Raw genomic sequence first — 24258 nt, forward strand, 5'->3', positions numbered from 1 at the left:
GCAGAAAAAGTCATTGAAAATGTTCTCTCTTTTTTTGGCCATTTTTAGTCTGATTGTCTGATTTTTAATATGATGTACAGCAGTTTTTGGTTTGAACAACACGTTTAAGCAAATACTAGTTTGTTGAATAACTTTGGACAGCTGTCTACATTGGCATCATTTTTGTACAAATATCAAAATATCTAGGCATTGGATTACAAATGTACTTTCAACCATAACACAACGACAATCAACTGACCGATTCTAGTATAAAACTGAACTCTAAAATGAAAGACCAACATTTTGGTTAATTTAATTATTAATGTGTATCAGTACGGGGATTTGATACATTGTATGCACCCAAATAACTTAAAGGATACTACAGACTCTGTGAAGTCAGCCTCATATCTTGACATTCACTTAGAGATCGATGGTAAAGGAAAACTATTACCAAACTATATGACAAACGCGATGTTTTTTTTGTTCGTATTGTCAAGTTTCCTTTCATCTGTGGTTGTTTCCAAAAAAACAGAGGACGCTTACCCTACCGGTGCACCTAGTCCATGCTCCCAATTTTTAGTGAAGTCCGAGTTACCCATGTACCTTTGTTACTTTGTAAGTGTTATTTTGTTTTTTTTTTCATGTTCTTTGTTGTGTGTGTCTGTTTGCCATTATCTGGTCTTTGTCCCTGGATTACAGTGTTTTGATGTTCACTAGAATTTTGGGTTACTTGATTACTCTTTCGATAAATAACAATATGTGTAAGTTGGTTTGTATCAAATAAAAGCTTAAGTCAACTTGAATGCCCAAAAAGTTAAATGAAGTATTAAATGACATAATTTATCGTATTCTTCCATGTTCTTGATCAGTAACCGATTATTTTTTTAAATATTGTCTAAATAAATCCAAACTTCTGTATACTTTGATAAAAAAGGAAAGCCATTCATGACTAGTACACTAAGAACAATTCTGAACATTCTCAATCTCTCTTTAACCATAATGCAGGTGTCGACTCAAATGAAATATTAGCTTCAGTTCAATTTGGAATCGTTATCTCTTAACTTCATCCTTATTATTATTTATGGCGATTGCAGTACAGTTTTGGAGATTTTTAACTAAGAACTCAACTCCAATAAGCTGAAAATTAGAGTTCAGTCTTAAATGTTTTGTTTTTTTTTAAATATGTACCTCTGAAGATATTATGACAATAGCATGCAAATGCTTTTTAATCACCAAAGTCACGCCACAATAGAAGAGGGAGGTTTAGCGCATCGTAAAACCTAGAATTAGCCCACCATTTCGTCAGAAGTGCTTGTACCAAGCCAGGACCATTGCGGTACCAGCTGCTCCAGTGGTGCAATATCTATATCTAAACGGATTAGTGTTCGGTAATTTGTGGTTACCCTTATTTATAGATTGAAGCCCCACCGGACACAATTACGAACAAATTTAAATGAAATACCATTAGTGAAAATATTAAAGCGCAACATCATTAACATGGGGTGAGAATTCAAGATGTACCAATATGGCAAAAACATTCCCATAACATATATTTTTACCTGGTTCTGCATATTTTATTTTTTGGATAATTGACATGACCTACTTGAATTGCTCTAAGGTATATCGAAGGAACACAGTTCCGAATAAGTCACAAAATTGATAATATCATCGCAATTCAAACTGGACACTGAAAGCAAATAAAATAAATCCTCTTTTAATGACTTTATTTCTGGTTAGATAAACATGCTAGTAGATAAATAATTAAAAAAGTAGCATTTCCAATGTAAACAAATCAGTTAGCCATGACAGTAAAAACTCGATGGTTTTAGTATTACTCATTAATCACCCTTAAAACGGAGCGCCATCAAAGTAAATGCGAAAAGAAGCAAAACGGAATACAATCAACTGACATTATGGATAATCAGTATATTGGTTACATTTCAAACATCATATGGCAATAGTTCATTGTTTAGAAAATTGTATACATTGCCACTCTGAGGATGTGACAATGCAGAAATCAACAACAGTTGAACACCATGAGGCAGTGGTGCCACCTCTCACATACATCACACCCAACCTTTTCTAGTCTGGTATTCAGCATACATATCTCGCACAACCCGTCATCTAAGTGCACTTCAATTTCAATGTCATCTGTGACTTAAGTTTGTTGCTGTTTATTGTAGATTTTACGGTTTTCTTTGACTTAAGTTTGTTGCTGTTTATTGTAGATTTTACGGTTTTCTTTCTCTTGCTTCTTTGTTTCGCATCTTTTCTTTCCACATTTTATTGGACTCAAGTTCTTGTGTTTTGTGACGAACAGTCAGTAATTACTATCGCCCCTCAAATTGTTGATCACTTAGATGGAGCTTTTTCTGGTGGCATTATCCTTTAGCACCAAACCAATATCAATGGTCGATCATGGGTTTTCTATTTCAGCCCGGGTTCTAAGTTTCTTTTTCAAATTTTCTAATACCACATATGAATCTATGGGCCAGAATCGTGCACGCCTAAAAGCTGTAGTGTAGTCCCTTGGACAAAGAGTGTTGCAGGAATCTTTTCTCGTGGAGCTAATATCGTAGCTGATTGAATAGCTTGCTATATTCTCCTTTGAATTTGTGGAATACAGCTAAATCTAGAGGTTGTAACATATGACTTAGGAAGGAGACAGTGAAGTTCCACATAATTGTCTTTGGCAAATCAATAGTATCAGGTGATAGATGAGAGGCAAGATTATCAATTATAAGTAGAACAGGAGATTTCTAAGCATCCATTCGTTCGTATTGAAATTCATCGAAGTTTCTTGGAATTGTTTTATTGAAGATTAATATAAGTGGTAAGCATCTTCCAGTAACTGAAATTGCCATATTGATTGACAAATGACCACCACGTGTACTTATTCCCTCGTGATAGGGATGTTGCCCATCCTCCACCAGAACTTTTACGCGGATCAACTCCTTTCCACTTATTTCTGTTGCCCATCCACCACCAGAACTTTTACACGGATCAACTCCTTTCCACTTATTCCTGTTTCGTCGCAATTAAATATGCAGCCTGACTTTTCATGCAAATTCATTTTGTCGACTGTTGTCTGCAGAAGTCTGAAGTATTCCACAACTTTTTCTTTCGATACCTCAATGCGGGCATTTGATCGTCTGCCTGGCCATCGTAGCTTGATTTCTGTAGGACGCTTTTGAAACCTCTGACGGCATTTGTCACTTGGACCCTTATCCTTGGGTATTTGTGTGGTGCGTTCGTCACTGCGGATGATAGCAGTAGCAAATTTCTTCAGTATTTTATTTGTTATGGCCTCCCACGCTCAGCCATATACTTAACTTTCATTATACGAGAAAACAAGGCAATGTAGAAAAATATCAATTTCCGCAGTATTCGCAAACCCCAAATTGTAATAGATTTCAAACGTATATGTGTGTTTTCAAGTATACAAATACATACCCTTCTGTCCGTTTGCTATAATTTTAAAAGCGAGGATTGAAATGCATAAGAATGAGCGAAATATTTCGAGTCAAAAATGACAAAATGAAATGATTAAATTTTAGTTTTGTGTTTGTTAATTCCACAAACAAGCAATAAAAATGTAATTATAAATATCTAGTTTGAGTTAAATTTATTTGAAACCGTAATTGACATTTTGCTATGGCAACGACGCAAAATGACGTCATATTAGCTATGTATCATTTAGTACCAACTTTACCCTGTATAAAGCATATAATAGATGTATTATTTAAAGAGAAATCTTATGATTTGGGTAAACCCTCTCTTCCTCTATATGTGTGCCAGTTTGCATATTTGGGTTTTTGTCGGTTTAGAAAGAAACGACAGTTTAAATAAGCCTGAATTTACGTTGCAATAAATATAAAGCTAAACATGTCCAATAGAATAACTTGTTTGTAACTATCACTTCTGGTCATGAATGCCAGTAAAAGTTTTGATAAATGTTGTGCTGAGAAATTACCATTAAACTTCCTAAAAGATGTGAAAAAGACCGTTTTCCTTATAGAGTTTTATATCATCTTCAATTCATTTTCTTCATAATTTGATAAAACTTTAGGATGTACCAAGAATAATCAAGGAAAGCATGGACCAGGTGCACCGATAATGTAAGCGTCCTCTGCTTTTCTAGAGACACCCAGCGAGTTGCTCATAAAACAGTAATCAAGGGAACCAAGGTTATAGCGATAATCAAAAGAATCTAATCCAGGGACAAAGACCAGACATGGAAAACAGACATACGCAACAAAGAATATAAAGTAACTGAAATCATACATACAAAGTAACAAAAGCAAATGAGCAACTCGGACTCCACTAAAAACTGGGAGCATGGACCAGGTGCACTGTTAGGGTAAGCGTCCTCTGCTTTTCTGGAAACACCGGCCGAGTTGCTCATACAAAGTCAAGTCCGTGGTAGACAAACGAGGAAAGGAAAACTATGACCCATTGAATAAATCAGTTTTCATGGTGCAGATGGATACACTATAACGATCCATGAGTTCATGATGACGACCATAAAAATTCTGTATACTCGACGTCACATACAGCACATCTTCGATTTGAGCTCTATTTTTTAAACTGTCGGGACTTACCGCTAGAGTTGTCTCTCTTTTATTTAATCGGAAGATAGTTCGCATATATGCATGACGTGAGAGTTTCAATGAGACGTTTATTGGCTGAAATTGTGCGTAACAAATCCTTACGGGAAAATCCTATACTAATATCTGCCATGCTGGTTTCTACGGGACGATTTGTTTACAAACGAAGTTCGTAAATTCCCGTCGAACTCCAGTGACAATCGTCTGCTAAATCGACTTCTCGGTGTTGTACGATGTTTGCGTAGAATAAATCCGAGATATTGGTTTTTGGACAAACCATTTAAACGTAAACAACATCTCCTAGCAACCCGATCACTGTAAACATGGCCGACTTTTGACAATGTAAATATTGGGACCGAGAATTAAAATTTCACCGGAATTTAACGATTCCATGTTCAGGGAGAAGCCGTTTGGCTAAACGAATGAGCAAGTTATTTAAGACAATTTAAACGACGGTAGGTGTCAATAAAGTCGTAGAAAATATATTTATTCAAATTTTAACAGTATCTTGTTTATGTGACGCCGAGTATAGTGATGACTTCAATCTTGTAGCAGCATAACCCTGTTCCAGAAGCCTATTTGTTAGAGTTCTAGCGCGATACAAAAAGTCTGTGTAGTTTCGGCAAGCTCTGATATAACGTATGAGTTGTGATATGAACACTCCATACACATATGCTGAAGGGATGTTGCCACAGATGAAAGCAAAGTTGACAATTTTGAATGAAAAGTCATCACGTTTGTCGAAAAGATTGGTCAATAGTTTTCCCTTACCATTAACTTCTAAGTGTAGGTCAAGAAATAACATGATTTCCCGCCATATTTCTGGTTCCCTGCTAATTTATTACTTTATGTGGTAAGACTCTTATTAAGTACCAGTTGTAGCATTTTCATTCGGAACTTCTGATTTTGTGTTTTACTAAAGGTAAAGAGCAGAAATATGGCGGGAACATTTCAAAATATCCATAGAAACAAGATGGCGGATAAACAATACATTCAATGCAAAATTCTCGTAGGAAAAATAAATTTTGAATTTTTTTCAATCTCGGAGGTAAGAACGAAAAATAATTGTAAGGGAATCGTAGTACAGAACGACATGAATAAAATGGCAAGTTTTTGAAAGGAACCGTCGAGTAATTACAAAAATAAACGCAAAAAACCGCAAACAATCTGAGGTGACTTGGACTATAGGACAGACACAACAAGTAACTGTAGGCCAGGACCTATGCTTAGTAGTATGCCAGCAACAGCGCCACAGGCTAGACCACCATTACAGTACACCCTGACTCCACAACCCACTTATCCAGTATCAGGAGTGAACAATTTAGCCAACCTAGGACCAGGAAGACCAAGATAACAAACTGCACAGCCCATATTCACTTATACACAACAAAAGTACGACCCAAAACTGCATGCCGAGACCGCAGCATGTAGGCTCGTTCATCGCAGATCCAACAACCAATCCAGCTCCGCCGAAGCTCAGAAGTCAACCAGCCATGTTGAAATCGTTGAAATATGACGGGACAGAAAAGTGTGATTACTATCATCGTTCTTACTTAAATTTGAGATTTTCATAGAAGCTGCAGAATAGACAGACCCAAGAGGCGGAACCGGTTATGATGGTGCCTGACAGGACCAGCTAGTCAGTATGGCACAAATATATTGCGACGTAATAAGAACATCACCTATGTAGAAAAAATGGGACAACGTTTCAATTATGCCAACGAAACTGACACTCTACAAGTAAAATTTCACAATATGCTCGACAGAGTCCAGGCGAAGGTACGTCAGAGTGGGTAGACCGCCTCGCGGCACTTGTAGACAAAGCTTTCCGTGATGTACCAGAACAACATGTACACCAGCAGGTCATTAAAAAGTTTCTTCAGGCGTTGAAGGACGAAGATTCGGGTAAAACCGCGTCCATGTTGAAACCAAAAACAATAGAAGAAACTTGTCAACCAGTTAAATTGAGGTCAACACATTGACACTTCTATCTATGGGACAAATAGATGGCATGACCAACACGACGATGAACTATCTTGTCATGCCATTACCTATGGTACCCATGAAGAGGCGACGAAGATTTCATTGGATGAATAGATTGCCGCATTAATAAACATCATGCAGACATTGCAAGAAAGAACGCAATCAGCCTTTCCAGAACTACGTCAACAGGTGGACAAGTTAGAGCACGGAGACAGGGTCAAGGGATCATCTCAACCACCAAAAGAACGGGACACATCTTCCCAGTCCTATAACTGCGATGGCTATGGGCACATAGTGAGATGGTGTAGGAAACCCATCCGTGACAGTAGACAAAAACGGGAAGGACAAGCACCCCCTAGATCACATGGACCTCCAAAAGTTCACGAAAAGCCTTTAAACATGTAAAGGTCGGTCAAAGGGACGTAAGTCTGACCCGAAAAGAATATTTTTGCCCAACTTTAAAAACTGACCAAAGTTGTAGTATAGAAAGGGCGATTCCAAAACCCGAAATGAACTCAGAGGAATTGGAAGTTAAGTATACCGTGAGTGAACCAGAACAGCAAGGGGACATAATAACAATGTGGTCTTAGGTCACAGAGATCCCAAAAGCAAGAAGAAAAAGGAAAAGAAAAAAACTCAGAAAGATGCCAGCTTAATGTCCTTGGATAAAAATAGTATAGCGCAACCCAGTGATGGTTTCTTATTTGATACATCAAACGACATCATTGTGGAAAACATCAACGTACTGGAACACAAAACAGTCACCAAAGACGATCCATTTGATCCACAAAATGCCGAACTTTGTGCATTGTTATTACCATCTGCTGAATCAGACAACGAAAAAGAGGTGGTACTGATGAAAAAGAGGTGGTACTGATGAAAGATAACACTCAACTAACCATAGCGAAGGATTTACTTGTAGTTCAACTGAACGATGACGTAATACCTGACTCCACACATAAGACCGGGAAAGTCGTAGACACAGCACAAGAGGGCAACACTGATCCAAGACTAAAGATAGTCAAAGGTATTGGCAGAGCGTTCACGATTCTGAAAACATATGTTGCATCAATAATAAGAATACCAGTGAAATGTAACCAACGCCCAATCGTAGCAGTAATCGACACACCGGCCAAAGTAGCTATTATTTCAGATTGAAAGTTTAATGCTTTGAAAGAGAGAAACCTGTCATATTGAGGAACACCCTTATGTATGTAGCAGGCGGACGTATGTAGATGGACACAATCATAGTTGGTCCACTACAGTAGAAGATTGAACCCAAGCTGTATCTAGCAGAAGTATATGTTTCTCCTGACTGACAGTATTCTGATGAACTAGTATTATGGTGCAGAGTACAAGATTCCATCAGTTCCATAGCAAAGAGGACTGTCGTTCCAGCAAATTCAGTGGTACACGTTGAGGGAAAGCTAGATTCGGATCCAGATACATACATCGTAGAATCAACACAACACACCAAAACGCCACTGATGATCCAAAGATGTTATGACAGGAAACCTATCCATATGAATTATGAATAATACGGACAATTCTTATACCATCAGGAGAAATGCGGTAATTGGACATGCAAGCGGTGCTTCGAGCATCATTGGAAGACTATACTGACATTTTGACATTTTTTCCATATTTCCAAAGATGATTTTGATTTTGGCAAATCGAGCAAATGTGGAGTCTCACCGCTACCTTAGAAGGGTCTAAACCCAGTTACTAGTCTGTATCCTCCAAACCATACCATGGTCCTGATTCATTGGAGATACCGGGTGGCAATGCTGCTACATCTAACACCAGAAGAACGCATTGTGTACATTAACTTCGGACTAGAATTTATGACGACACCTACCAACTTTATACCACCAGCTGTTAAATGGAGCGAAGGAGAGACTTTACCTGCTAGGAGCCTTCTAGCGCCGTGACCTCCAAGAATCCATCGCCTCAGACAAAGAAAGACCGGATGCAGAACAGACTGTATTTATAAGGCAACAGCTGTATATCCTAGCGTTGAAGGGTAACACCCCTGACATTAGTGGTCTGTTCTTCGTAGACCTTAAACAACTACAGTGATTGAACCAGTAGACGATAATAGATGGGAGGCATTTGATGTGTATGACTCCCACCTTCATCTTGATAAGAACAGCAAAAGACTGTTAGAAAACCTGGCATTGGAAATGGAAGATTGGTTGAACGAGCCACGGAACGTCCACCCACACAACCGGATAACGTGGTTGGTGGTGCTTCAATTTATTGTGACCCGGAGATGTTTCCAATATCCGTGCCCATCCAGGATAAATGGAAGATTGCTGAAGGTGTTCGTCCAAAAAAGAAGTCCATATCATCACGGACGCACAGACGGAAGAGTTCATTGAGCAGATTGATTCATTGAGTTCATTGGTTCAGAGAGGGTTGCTGCAGTCGGAGAGTTGGGAATGGACAGGACTATCAGCGACATATACAGGGAAGGTAAACTTAAATTCCTGAAGGAGACAGCACCTTACATATCCATACAGTTAGCTACTCTACACGGTCGTGTTGAAGCTGTGTGTGGACCACTTTCGGGCGCACAGAAATTTATACTACATTGCTTTACCAGTACACCAGTTATTCAGAAAGGCTATTTCACTTTGAAAACAATTACTTCGGCTTCACGTACTTGGTAAATACATGTTTCTATATCCGACAGCAAGCTTTGAGGGAAACACGTTTTAACCGATTTCTGGTGGAAACGGATGCACCCTATATGGTACCATCAGGGATCAGTATCAACAATCGTCCCATCTATCTGGTAGAGACGCTACGGAAGATGGCAGAGGCTCAAAGAATGGAGCAGGTCTGCAGGATTACAACCATCAACGCCACAGTCTGGTTCTCTGTTGTGTAAGCTCCTGTGGAAGTAGTAAGGGACAGAGATTTTAGTTTTAAAACATTTGAAGATAATAAGAAGTAACAGGGCGGCATTTAGTTCGTTGTGATGAAGATATTGATGGAAAAATGAATACTATGAATATTGGATTTTATGAACGTTTATTTTTTTTTTTATTAATTCATGATAGAAATTGATAAGACAACAATTTCTTGTAATGTCAGTACATTGCTCAGTTTTATGAATTTTATCATCTATAAATGGGTTGAAAGAGAAAGAAAATACCTTAGAGAGACAGCACTTTGACAGAATCCACTCGAAGTTAATTACCAACATGCCTATCCAGTGCCAAGACGAATAAACGCTCTTCCTTGCGTAAGAGGGAGGAGAGTGTAGTGGATTCCACGGCATACAAGCCGTTTGTTATAATAATCATGACCTACCAGGAACGTCCGATACTTTCGGGCACATTCGTTTTAGTTAAACATCAACACGATTGACGACCCGAAGTAGAGAAAGGAGAGGGAAAAGGAAGGCAACACGTGGCAGAAGAGCAGACGAAATAGAAGACGATATATCTAGTTGTAGGCGATTGATCATTGAGCTATTCTTTTGGGTGAGTTTTCCTCTAGGATTGTGGTCACTTGTGACCTGTTACGGCCCATTAAACCATAAGCAGTGACTACCAATTTTATTTTCTTGTGTGTCTCAGCCAGGGATCAAACCCATGAACTGCTACGCTTGTGCAAGTATGATAAAAACAAATGCGAGAAAAAAGGTAAATATTGGCATACATTGAGTTGTGCAAGAATTACCACAACATGCCTTGGACTTAATTCATGTATACATCAAACTGGGCATTATGCTACACCCTACTCATACATGCATATAAAAATTGAATCTCAATGTTAACAACCAAACTAAAATAATTTGATTTGTTTATAATCTGCCAATAAAACAAGAAGACATTGAAAAACATTGGCCTCCTTATACATTATTTGTATAAGAAGTCATACAATGTAGTAGAAGTTTACAGAATGTTCACTTAATGTAGTCGTATTAATAGTAAACATGTATATCAATGTGATGCAGTAAAGTGTACAAAACATGGAACAAATGGCCCATATTGCACTGGAAACTCTGGGTATTTGTGTCCAAGACAGCTTATCAGTACAATATGGATTTATACAGTATTTTCATATTAAAAACTAAAAAGTAGCATTCATTAAAGGCTGCAATATGTTTTTTTTCACTGTGGATGCTTCAAAGTGAAATTATTTGCATAGATAATTGTTTGGTCTCAATATTTCTGGTTTTAAAAGAACCATGTGAAATGCACCTATGAAATGCAAACTCAAAAAAAAAAGAGAGATGTATCACTGATAATGGAGGTTTACAAATGTAGTTGCCCAGAACTTACATGTTCCTGAGAAGAGTCATTCATTCCTCTTAAAAAAACCCATTGATGGCAGAAAGCTTTTATCACGATGGGGCAACTAGCATTACAGATGTTGCAATGTAGTTGTTGGCAAGTACAGTATGCAGACAAACTCAGTAACCTATAACCAGTCCATGTATAGCACAATCAATCTAATGAGAGTAATTACAACTCACGGGAGAACAAGAACAAAACTGAATGGACCCTTATCTTAGTGTCATAGGAAGATGATGAAAACCAAGGAAAATGAAGAATCAAGTGGGATTCTTTGTGAACTTGATGCTAGTGAAGCATAATACACTGTAAATTATGTAACTAAAAATTGATTACTGTGAATTTGTGTGAGTTGACTAGTAAGAAAAATGAAATCACGATGAAAACAAAATTTAAAAAAAAATGATACGTGTGTATTTATCTAAACTTGCAAAACCGGCTTTAAAAATGGAAATTTACAATGTGAACACATCCACAACAGGCAGTATTGAGGATAAAATAGGTCTGTTTTATTATCCCCCCTTTTGAAACATAAGTATAAATGTATATTGATCATGCAGTGTGTCGGTCCATTGGCTACTCCTCAAAAAACTACAAAATGGAATTCAGTGAAGTTTCCATATATACTTCGTCATATTTGAGTATTTCATTTAGCATTTCCACCAATAAGTATAATTTCCGACGTTTCGATAGTATAGTAGAAAATTGTTGTATTGCCGTTACTAGTGAAATGTAGATTTTGAGCGAGAATATTTTCCCTTTCTAGCCTACATCTGACTGGCCAACACTCCAGTTTCAGTAAAAATATAGGAGATATTTTTGTCTGTTTAAATTTTATTATTATGATTATAAATTTTTCAATAGTAATTCATAGATATGTCTAAAGCTATATATTTATATAGCCTAACTGGCCGCTGGACTTTGTGCAGGCGGTGTTGCCATAGATGTCACAGCAGTACGAGTTCGAGTCCCGAGGAGGGAACTACCAAAAATTTGCATCGCAAATTGGACAGTTCTAACATCGTTATGAATTTTTCAGACCCCCACCCCCACCCTCTCATCAACTTCATGGTGATTTTTGGGTCCCTTTTATTTATTGAATATATCAATAATTAAAACAATAGTACCCAACATGTTTACTGTATACCGTTTGTATGCCAAAAATTAACATTTTAGTTCATGATGAGGCATTTTTTATCATGGGTAGGGTTTCAATTTTCCACCTAACTTGACTTGCAAAAGTTCAAATATTTATTAATTGGTCTCAATTTGAAGCTAATACATTATATCAATGAACCGTATCTCACAAACGTTTTTTTTTTCTAAAATACATTATTATGAAAAAAGACAATGTTGTGTGATAAAGTAGAAAATTCTAAAATTCTGAAAATTCCCATTTTTCCGATCTTATAATAATTTCACCCCAAAAGGAAATCTAAGCGTCTGAATTGATCAGATATGTTAGGTACATCATTATCTTAATTATGAATGCCTAAAATACGGTGTCAGTATGCTGTGAATGAAAAGTCTGTCTGATACCGAGACCAGTTCTCTAAGCGTAGGGGTAGTAATTTTAACATTTTTTTAAATTCATTCTTGAAAATTAGTTCTTCGTGATTTATCTATGTAGAAAATTAAATTATCTTTCAAATGATACCAAAATTTAGACGTTTTATTTGAGAAATAACTTGTAGAGTCGAACTTTTGTGACTTTTGACCGAAAAATCGAAAATCCCATTTTTCGCTTTTTTTTTTTTTTATAAATTCTGATTACGAAAATCGCCAAAATTCATCAAAAGAATCCCAGGAGTATAAAATGTGATAATACTAAACAGAAAATACCAAATAAGCTATTTTTTACTGGAACATGAATACTCTAGGGGTTTTGACATTGAAAAATATGTTAATTGAAGCTATATTTCGGCGGGGTAGGGATGCACATTTTTTCATTTTACCGCAAAACCCTAAGTGTTACTGCAACTTTCTTGGTGCTATTGTAAAGCTGAGACATTGGGCTACATGATGATACATACATTTGTCACTTTGCTTCGTTCTGTAGAAAGAAGAAGTTCGTAGAATAAAAAAGAGGCTCCTAGGAGCCTGAATCGCTCACCAGATTAAAGTTTGTCTTTCGAGGGCAATAAAGTTGTCCAACAATTTTGACTCAAGAATACTTTGGTGGGACTATCATTAGGATAATTTCAGCGATAGAAAGTTTCTTTCTTTTAGTTTTAAAGGTATTGGCTGAAAACTGTAAAAAGAAAACCTGTCATTTTTTATCTTTCAAAGGCAATAACTCTTACAGGAGTCACCTGACAACTTTGATCCCTGACTACTTTTGAAGGCCTTATAATAAGGGTCATTTCAGCAATAGAAATAATTTTGCAAAACCTAACAATTTTCGAGATGTATGCGAAAAACTACTGTCTGACCCCTATGTTATATTTTTAGTAACAGCGGCCATGTTTTTTTAACGGATCAAAAATCAACACATCAGTTCTATGCACGATACCTCAATGAACATTCATACCAAGTTTGGTTCCAATTGGTCAAGTAGTGTCAGAGGAGAAGGGTTTTGAAAAATTGTTAATGACGACAACGACGAAGACGGACGCCAAGTGATGGCAATGAACTAAAAAAAAACTTTTAATAGATTTTTGCCTCAACGAGGTATGAAAAGTAGCCAAAAAATACAAAAGTGATTCAGTTTATTTTTTTGACGACAAAAAGATTCGCAAATGGGAGGTATAAGTGTAACTGAAAGAGTAATCAAGGGAACCAAGGTTATAGCGGTAATCAAAAGAATGTAATCCAGGGACAAAGACCAGACATGGAAAACAGACACACAACAAAGAACATAAAGTAACTAAAATCATACATACAAAGTAACAAAAGTAAATGAGCAACTCGGACTCCACTAAAAACTGGGAGCATGGACCAGGTGCACCGGTAGGGTAAGCGTCCTCTGCTTTTCTAGGAACACCCTCATATTTTGGTAGATGAGTCGGGGGGGGGGGTGCAAGAGATGTTATCTCAGCCCACGTACTATATGTATGTGATGATAAATAAATAACAGTAGCGAATCTCCAGACATGTTATGCTTCTTTTTTGAATTTAGTATATGCAGTCATTAATATGATAAATACACTGTGTGCTTGATTTCAGTCACATTCGTTTGAATTATCAGATCTTACTGTTTGCTGTGTTTTAGTCTGAAAGATTTTCTAATTTCTTGAAAGGTAGTTTTATATTAAAATACACGTGAAAGCTTCTGTATACAATACATTTTATTCAAAATGACCCAAAAAGAGAAAAGACATAATTTCATAGAAGTTTTAAAGAGTTATCAACAAGGCAGAAATAACATCTTGGGGTATAATTGTCACAAAATGTTTTGTTTTTTTTTTTCAATCCAAATGTTCTTGTTATGCATTGAATACCAATTGAAATTTACCAATGTATGTGGGAGTACATGTAACAACCATCCCCTAGCATAAAAATGAAAACAAAAAGAACTGCATGTTATGAAAGATATGCTTTCCAGGGGAGATAATTCTTCACTTAGTGATTTTATTATTTTTTATGCAATTTTTAAATTTACGAAAACGTACTAAATGCTCAGAACCAGAATATACCTGGATATGATATAATCATTAAGTACTTATCTTCAGTTAGAAACTATTGAGAATGAAAATGAGGCGTCTATTCTGTATTTTATTATTGTATGAAGAAATTCATCCTCCGTTAAGGCCCCGTGCAGGTCCGGGTGTCTACAGAATAGGCCTGCAGCAGCGCTAAGCCTGTCGTAAAAGGCGACTAAGTAGTACTCAGAAGCCTAGCTGGGGGCTAGGCGCTCTGCCCACAGAGCAACTGGGATGTGTCTCCAGGTGGTGGAATGGTGTACCCCTAGCGTGTTACACGCTGGGGTTGTCAGGCTATAATACGGAAAACCTGACCGCAAACCATAGTGGTGCACCGTGTTGGGAAAGATGCCACGTTCCTCGCACGTTAAAGAACCCTGCTGTGGTATTCGATAGGAGTAGGAAACTTTGCGCTCCGCCACAGGAGGCTAAATTGCCCGACACTACCCAGCCCCCCCCCTTTTTCTAGTGGCAACCAAAATTTGTCGACCCTATTGTTCTTGTGTCCCATCTTTTGTTTCATTTCATCATCAATCATGTTCATTTTATCATCCACTTCATGTTCATCGCCTGAATATAGCTGAAATATTGCTGCTCGGGCGTTAAACCCCAACAATCAATCAATCAACCGTTAAGACTTATCTCCCTTAAAGTGTAACTGAAAATTAGTTATATTTTTGTTCATACATAAAGATATGTGATACATTCATATAGTTATAACCTTTGATTGCCTTATTTTCATCAGGAGCCTTTCAATATGATGTCGGAATTAGGTGATTTTTAGAAATTTTGATGAATTTGATGGGCCAAAAAAGGGGGCCCTGAGAATGTCATCATATAGCCTCTCATCGTGCAGAGTAATAAGAAATTAAATGTTACCCAAACTTTGCTTCATTTTGGTAATATTTGGTATAAATTTGGTGGAATTCTGAATACCTTGCTGTATTGACTTCTGCCTGGGTCTATCGTAGAATGACAGTTAATATGATTAACTAAGGCTTGGTCTTCTTCTGGTTTTAGTGATAGTTGCTGACCTGGACCTTTTTGTGCTTAACTGAAGCCGTCCTTTAGTGTGATCAAACAATGCTGTTTGGGAATGTTGTATAGTTTGGCAGTTGCAGAGAGCCTTTTACCACGAGTGACAGCTCTAATAACTAAATATTTTTTATCATACAGCTGGTGTTTCTGTCTCCGGGACATCTGAAAAGAGGAAATTATGGTGAATGTGAGAAAATTACATTACATGTAACTCTTTGATGTTACTTTTTAAAAATTATTTGTTTATTGCATTGACTTTTCAAAATTAATTTTTAATCTAGATTTAAATAAACATCGCTTCGATATTTTATCTGTGCTCCTCTCCTAGCCGATTTGTTTCATTATGAATATGACACTGAATTTCTTCAGAACCTGGTAAAGAATACAGATATATTGATGGTATATTGTATCAACAACACTTCTTTTGGAAAAGAGTTAACGTAAAAAATATCCACCAGAGCTCGAGATAAAGGAGATAGCCTGTTCTGCTTCTTTTTTGGACCTACATCTCGAATTTGCATGCAGTGGTCATCTCAGCACTAATATTTATGATAAAAGAGATGACTTATTTTGATAATTATCATAAACTTTCCTTAACTGTGCAGCAATATGCCTTCATCTCCTGCATATGGTGTTTATATTTCAATACTGATTAGCTACGCTAGAGCAAGTACTAACTACTCTGATTTACTTCAACGCCATAAATATCTGCTTAACAGACTCCTGAATCAGGGGTATCAGGAAATGCGTCTAAAAGGTCTGTTACCAAATTCTTTTTTTAGATATCAGTTCTTGGTTGAAAAATACTCAGTTTCTTCTGAAACAATGAGTAATGATTGTTTTTTTTTTTGTAAATTGTTCTTTGTGCTTATGTGACCGCTGATTTACCGATTATGACAATAGCATGTAAATGCTTTTTAATCATCACTGGTATGGTCACATCGAAATGGAAGAGGGATGTAAAACCTAGATTGAACCCACCACGGTTGAAGTATCTGTACCAAGTCAGGACCATTACGGTACTAGCTGCTCCAGTGGTGTACTATCTGTTTTGCCAGATTTGTTTTGGACTTGACTTGCTTATGAATCGGATTAGGGTTCGGTAATTGTGTTGTCACCCTTATTAATTAAACAAATATTAAGTTTTTATGCCCGTATTAAAATATGGTAATTTTGTATGACTGTTTTATTATAGGATAAAGTAAAATTATTCCTTTATTCATCCAAGTAAAGTTCATACATGTATCACCATTCGGATTTCTCTTGACTTGTGTGTAAATGCCATGAATAGTATTAGAGAACAAAAAATTGTGAATTGAAAAGAAATTTGATACAAACACAGCGGTTTTTGCGAATTATTTACAAGGAATGAATGTATTTTCATTCATGCACAGAGTTTAAGCACAATTAAGTAGACTACGTACCTTTGAAGGAACAGCCTTGAGAATCTAGCAAACGTTGGTATGCCTCCCGTGTAGTTGGCTTTATTTTTTGTCGTCAGCAAAATCTACCGAATGCGCATGAAATTTTATATCACGTATTCCACGTGCTTTTGTGCGCCCTTTGCAATTATGAAAAGAAAATTTATGTATTTATATTGATTTCATTGAAAGGCTGAAACTTGAAAAAAAATATTCGTAATTGCGTCCGTTGTCGCATAATATAAGTTCCGGCCTGTTAACGGTACCGGTAGGAACCTGTATCCTATAATAGATACAAATCACCCCCCCCCAAAAAAAAAAAAAAAAAAAAAAAAATTAAAAAAAAAAAAAAAAAAAAAAAAAAAAAAATCATACCTGACATCCTTATATATAAATAATGATGAATATGAATTTATGTACACCATCCATGCGAGACACAGTGTAGTCAAGGATGTTAAAAAAAACCTCAGTCATGTGCTGTTACATACCTAGTATTTGTCGTTACTTTCTGCTCTGGACCTTTTTTCTTCAATATTATGGATGCTTTTTTTACTTTTGGAGCTCTTGAAATTTAGGAAAAACTGTAGGTCCCCACAGACTTTTTTACCTTCCTCTGGAGAGTTTGTGATGAATAAAGGATTACAAAAGTTTATAAGGCTTGAGGCATTACAGTAAAAATAACCCGCAGAAGACTTTCAGGAATTATGGCTTACTCCGTGGACCCTGGAGAAACTGAAAAGAGACTTAGAACATTGAGTGAAAAGGGGAAACCAATATACCAAGAACGAGTTGATAAAGAATTCAGAACAATCGCTGGAATAAAAAAGTAATATAGAAGCAACGTTAGACTTTATAGAACTTTTCAAGGACAGTTCATACAAATTAAATGAAACCAGAGACCTATTAATAGAATCTATGAACAAATTTCATGGCACTACGATTGATTTCAAGGAATATTTAGACAATCAAAATACAATTGAGAGTATTCAGGAAGGCACTGTTGTAGACAATTTGTACCAAGAAATAGAGAACAAAATCAAGACAAGACTTGTCTGATCGACCAGTTTACTACACCCACACAGATAACAGAGGAAAAACCTAAAACTGAACAAATAAGTGACAAAGACAGCCATAAAAGTTATAAAAGCAGTAAAAGCCGTTCAAGTCATTGTTCAAAGAGTAGACATGGAAGTCAAAGTTGGCATAGCTCATCATATTATTCACATTCTAGTAGCTTCTGGAAAAGAAAGCAAAGCTTGAGGTTGCCAAAATTAGACTTGAAATGGTGGAAAGGGAAAAACAGATAAAACAAAGGCTCTAGAGGAAAGAACTTTACAAGACGCTCAATTGCAAAAACAGAGGTTTTAATTCACATCCACTTTAAATGTGCTCAAAACAGAAGAGGGAAATGATGGAAGCAGAGCTATCAATAATTGAAGTTCTTGAAGAGGAAAATTTAAGTGATGGTGATAAAAGAAAAAAAATTAGATATCCCGGAAATAAGTTCTTCAGGCAAAGTAGAGAAATATGTGTCACAATATAGCCTTCAGAGTTCAATCGAAGAAACTTTCAACACTCAAGATGTAAATCCCGAGAAAAAAGACTGGTTTTCAAGTAAATAATTATAAAAATTCAGTGAAACAAGATGTAAATCCCGAGAAAAAAGATTCTGGTTTTAAAAGTTTGGATCCAAATGTTGAGGAATTCATTCCAAGAAGGGTGTAATTGGAAGTGAATAATAATGTCAGTGCCAAAACAACCGACAAGTATACATCTGTAAGTACGAACAATGAAGCTGGAAAAAATTCTACCGTAAGTGATTTGACAAAGTGTATTATGAAAAAGGACCTGTTGTTGTCTAGATTGACACAATTTAATGATAGACCTGAGCAATATTTTAGTTGGAAATGTAGCTTCAAGAATATCACAAGGGAACTTGAAACAACTAGTACAGAGGAATTAGAGACGGACAAGTTCTATGAACTTTCTGATCTATTATCAGAGATACTTTCAGTAAAGGAGAATCCTCAATATATTATGGTTTTAAGTATAAAAAAATGGTAATGTATCCGCCTTTCTCAGTGTTTGTGGAATTTATGCATAGCATTGCCATTCGATTGAATGATCCAAGCTTTCAGATTCTAACAAATGACTCTCGATATGACCGCCTGAATGTCAAGAAAGAGAAGAGAGAGCGTATAAAATTCAATAACCCAGCAAAGACATATAGTCCCCGAGTGACAAAACCGAAATAGATCATTTTAATCCAAAGAAGCTTACATGCCCAATTCATGAAGCAGGAAAACACAAATTAGCAGATTGTCGAGTATTCTTAGGAAAATCCTTCGAAGACAAAAGGGAGTTCATCAAGAAACATGGAATTTGTTTCAAATGCTTGAATGAGATACATTTAGCAAAACATTGCAAAGAAAACATCAGATGTGAGAAGTGTCGTAGTGAAAATCATAGTACACCATTTTATTTGGAACGTAAACAATCCGACACAATTCATGGCGGGAAACATGATAAAACCCAAGTAGAGACAAATTGCACTCAGATTTGTGGCGACGTATGGAATGAAAAACCATTTAAAGGAAAATCATGTGCAAAAACTATCTTGGTAAAGATATACCCTATAGGACTTGTGCAACCATCGATGATCAGAGTAATAGATCGCTAGCTCGTAGTGAACTCTTTGCCTACTTTGATGATAAATCTGATTGCATAAGTTATACATTGATGTCATGTGCAGGAAAAAACAACTTGTACTGGACGACTTGCAAATGGATACATTCTCCAGTCATTAGATGGTGATATACAATTAAATTGCCCTAGATTATTTTAGTGTAATGAGATTCAAAACTCGAAACACGAAATTGCGACACCTGCTGTTGCAAGACAATACGCCCATTTACAGGATATAAAACAATTTATCCCAGGGATAGATTCAAATTCAGATGTGTTACTTCTGATAGGAAGAGACATGATGCCCGCTCATCATGTCATGGACCAGAGAATCGGTAAGAACAATGAACCGTACGGTCAGAAACTAAGATTAGGATGGACTATTATAGGAAAAACCTGCTTAGGATTTGTGCATACCTCGGATACAAAAACTGTCAATAAAATTGCAATATTGGCAAACGGACGTGAATCACATTTAGAACCATGTGAATATGGTTTTAAGATAAAGGACACTGTAGAACAAGACTTGTATAGTCAAATATTTTAACGTACTCCCGAAGACCACACACCAGGGCTATCTTAGGAAGATAGAGAATTTATTTCAACTACGGATAATGAATTCACAAAGGCAGAAAGTGGTAAGCTAAGTGCACCACTACCTTTCCGGAAAAATCGACAAACTTTAACAAATAACTATACTCAAGTAATGCAAAGAGCTGAAAGTCTAGCACAGAATCTCAAGAGAGACAAAGTGAAACAACATGATTTCAAGGAATTTATGAAGAAGATATTCACAAGCAATCACACTGAGGAAGCGCCACCTTTACAAAAAGGTCAGGAAGCCTGGTTTCTACCAATATTTGGTGTGTATCATGCTAAGAACCCATCCAATATTTGAGTAGTCCTTGACTCGTAAGCTCATCATGAAGGAATTTGTTTGAATAGTGTATGATTTTAGTTACTTTATGTTCTTTGTTGTGTGTGTCTATTTTCCATGTCTGGTCTTTGTCCCTGGATTACATTCTTTTGATTACCGCTATAACCTTGGTTCCCTTGATTACTCTTTTAAAAGGAGCAGACTTAACAAATAACTTAGTAGGTGTTTTAATGAAATTTAGAGAAGGAAAATATGCAGCCATCGCAGATGTAGAACAAATGTTTTTTAACTTTGAAGTAAATCCTGAGGATAGGGATTACTTACGATTCATATGGTTCGAAAATAATGATGTAGAAAAACCACTTAAACAATATAGGATGAGAGTGCATATTTTTGGCAACTCTCCATCACCGGCAGTGGCAACGTTTGGTCTGAGAAAAGCTGTCTGTGATTATGGGGAGAGTGAGTGTGATGATATTTGTAAAGTCGTCAAAGAAATCTTTTACGTAGATGATGCACTCATTTCAGCAGAAACAACTGACGAGATAGTAACTCTGATAAAAAAAAACACTCGAGATAGACTTATTAAAGGTGGTGGAATTAGGTTACACAAAATTGTGTCAAACAGTGAACAAATATTGAGTAACTTTTCGACAAAAGTTTTGGCTGAAGGAATCACAGAGATGAACTTTGACACAGACTCAACTTATCTTCAGAGAAGTTTAGGACTGACTTGGGATATTATCCAAGATAACTTCACCTTTAGAATATCTCCTGATGATAAACCATTTACTAAGAGAGGATTACTTTCGGTGATCAACGGGATATTTGACCCTTAGGATTTGACCCTTAGCGCCCGTCATTCTTGGTGGTAGACTTATTTTGAGGCAAGCTATTCAGGATAATTCACTTCAACAGGACGATCCTCTTCCGACTAGGTTATTATCAGAGTGGCACGAATGGAAATTATCGCTCAATCACTTACAAGAACTAAACATTGCTAGACCATACACTGATTTGTCTTTTAATGAGAAACAGTGTGAGTTACTTGTATTCTCAGATGCGTCAAAGAATGCCGTAGCAGCCGTTGCTTACGTTTGTGTGTTTGAAAATAATAAGTCACAATTTGGATTTGTTATTGGTAAGTCCAAACTTGCTCCCAATCATGGACATACGATTCGTAGATTGGAGTTTCTGAATTGCCGCCTTTGTTCAGAAACAGTTGAAATTATCTCCAAATTGAGCTCAGTTCTATACAGACAGTCAAGTCGTTTTGGGATATATTCATAACGAAACCCGTAGGTTCTATGTTTATGTGAGCAACAGGGTTGATAGGATCTTGAAAGCATCTTCTAAACAACAATGTCATTACATATCTACAAAATCAAATCCAGCAGACCTTGGAACTAGACCACTCAATTCGAAACAGTTGAAGCAGTCTGTCTGGCTTAATGGGCCAAAGGAGTTTTTTTGTATCTCCAGAATTTTCTATCAATGTATTCAAAATGGTGGAACCAGAAAATGACAAAGAAATTGTTCCGTTTGTTGGAGTTAAAAAGACAATCATATTGTCTTCCTTAGATACAGCTAGATTCGAAAGATTTTCATCATGTACTAGATTGGTCAACGCAATTACATTTCTTAAACAGAGACTGGCAAGATACCATAGTACAAAGAACAGTACAACTGATTATCGAAGCCAAGTCGATTTCATGAAAGAATCTGAAACAATAATCATTAATGCGGTTCAGAGGAATATGTATCAAAAAGAACTTGATTCTTGGAGTTATGATACACCACTACCAAAAATCAGTAGTATTATTGATTTATCACCAATTTTGGATTCAAATAAAACTTTCCGTGTTGGAGGTAGGCTACAAAAGCTAAATTGGACACTGGTGAGAAAACTCCAATAATTATTCCAGGAAAAAGCCATATGGCTACATTGATTGTAAGGCATTTCCATAATTATGTACACTATCAAGGCAGACACATAACAGAGGGAGCACTAAGATCCAATGGGTTTTTAATAAAAGGAGGTAAAAGACTCATAAACTCAGTCTTGAATAAGTGTGTTCAATGTAAGAAACTTCGCGGAAAAATAGAACAACAAAAGATGGCAGATCTCCCATCAGACCGAATAACACCAACCCCACCTTTTACATGTGTATCTGTAGATTCATTTGGACCATGGGACATAATCTCTAGACGTACTCGCGGAGGCTTAGCACATGCGAAGCGATGGGCAATTATGTTTTCCTGCCTCGTAATGCGTGGAATACACATTGAGGTAATTGAGTAAATGTCATCTTCGTCATTTATTAATGCTTTGAGACCTTTGTGTCTTTAAGAGGACCTGTTTTGGAATTCAGATCCGATCAGGTAACATACTTTATAGGGCCAGTAGGTGAACTTGGAATACAAGCAGTAAATGTTCAGGATCCTCCAATTTCAGATTTTCTCTCCGATAGGCGAATAATATGTAGATTTAGTGCTCCATAGCTTCACATATGAATGGTGCAGTGGAACGGATAATTGGATTAACGATGAGAATTTTAGATACTATGTTCATGGACAATAAAGTTAAGAAATTAACTCATGAGGTACTTTGTACTCTTATGGCAGAGATATGCTGCATATTAAACAGTCGACCAATCATTCCTGTATCAAGTGACCCATCTTCACCATCAGTTCTTACACCAAATGTTATACTTACTCATAAGGTCAACCATAGTGACATAGATTCCCAAAATATTGAAACTTTTGAACAATTATCCGTAAAAGACATGTATAAGTCGTGGTGGAGACAAGTCCAAGTTAAAAATCAAAATCAGAATGAGAATGTGCTGTTTCATACCTAGTCTTTGTCGTTACTTTCCCCAGGACTTTCCCCCTTATTATGGATGTTTTTTTTTACTTTTGGAGCTCTTGAAATTTAGGAAAAACTATAGGTCCCCACAGGTTTTTTACCTTCCTCTGGGGAGTTTGTGATGAATAAAGGATTACAAAACTTTATAAGGCTTGAGGCATTACATACTAAAACCGGGTTTTTTTTTACTTCTGATACATACCTATAGCTGAACATGGATTTGATTTTTCCCTTGATATAAAAATTATATAGATTAGTAGAGAAACTGCAGAACTATGAAATTTGCCAGTCCAGTTGGCCTTACATGAAAATTCATAATTTTCTTTGTTTTGCTATTTTGTCTAAATTTGCACTTGTAGCCTTCATTGTGATTGAATGTTACTAAAAAGTAGATTAAGGTGTAACTGCTTAATCTAAAAAGTTTGTTTTTTCCCTTTTTGTGAGGGTTAAGAGAAATTTCTCCAGATTCTTTTTACTTTATGTCTTTTATGTGTTTTCCTATAAATTTGTGTTCTCTTGTAGCTTATTACTTCTTCAACAGATTCATTTGCATTAATGTTCACCAAAATAATTCCTTATAATAAGGAACTACTCAGTTTGAATAATGCAATGCCATGGCATAAGTCAACACAAAGTGAAAACAGTAAAATGTGTTTCTTTAACCAGATTTCCATCATAAGACACACCTATAACTATACAATTAACCTTTCTATACATATTTCTTGTATGTGAAGCAGGACAAAAACAGTTTTACCACCCACTCCACCTTCTAAATGTTTTGGGTGACTTTTGTTTGTTTTTTTTTTTTTTTTGTGTATGTGTGAAAAGAGGGAGGGTATGCTAATTTTGTG

General features: G+C 36.4%; 1 protein-coding gene and 1 pseudogene across 1 annotated transcript in view; both read right to left on the bottom strand.

Moving 5' to 3' along the window:
• Positions 1–24258, bottom strand: part of LOC148626864 (bone morphogenetic protein 2-like) — a 35343-nt gene that overhangs the window by 5966 nt on the left and 5119 nt on the right. The window lies entirely within an intron of this gene.
• Positions 1773–17273, bottom strand: LOC148626865 (uncharacterized; annotated as a pseudogene).

Source organism: Perna viridis, chromosome 1, assembly GCF_037379345.1.
Source record: "Perna viridis isolate PV_CMFRI_1.1 ecotype Kerala chromosome 1, ASM3737934v1, whole genome shotgun sequence".
Taxonomy (NCBI): Eukaryota; Metazoa; Mollusca; class Bivalvia; order Mytilida; family Mytilidae; genus Perna; species Perna viridis.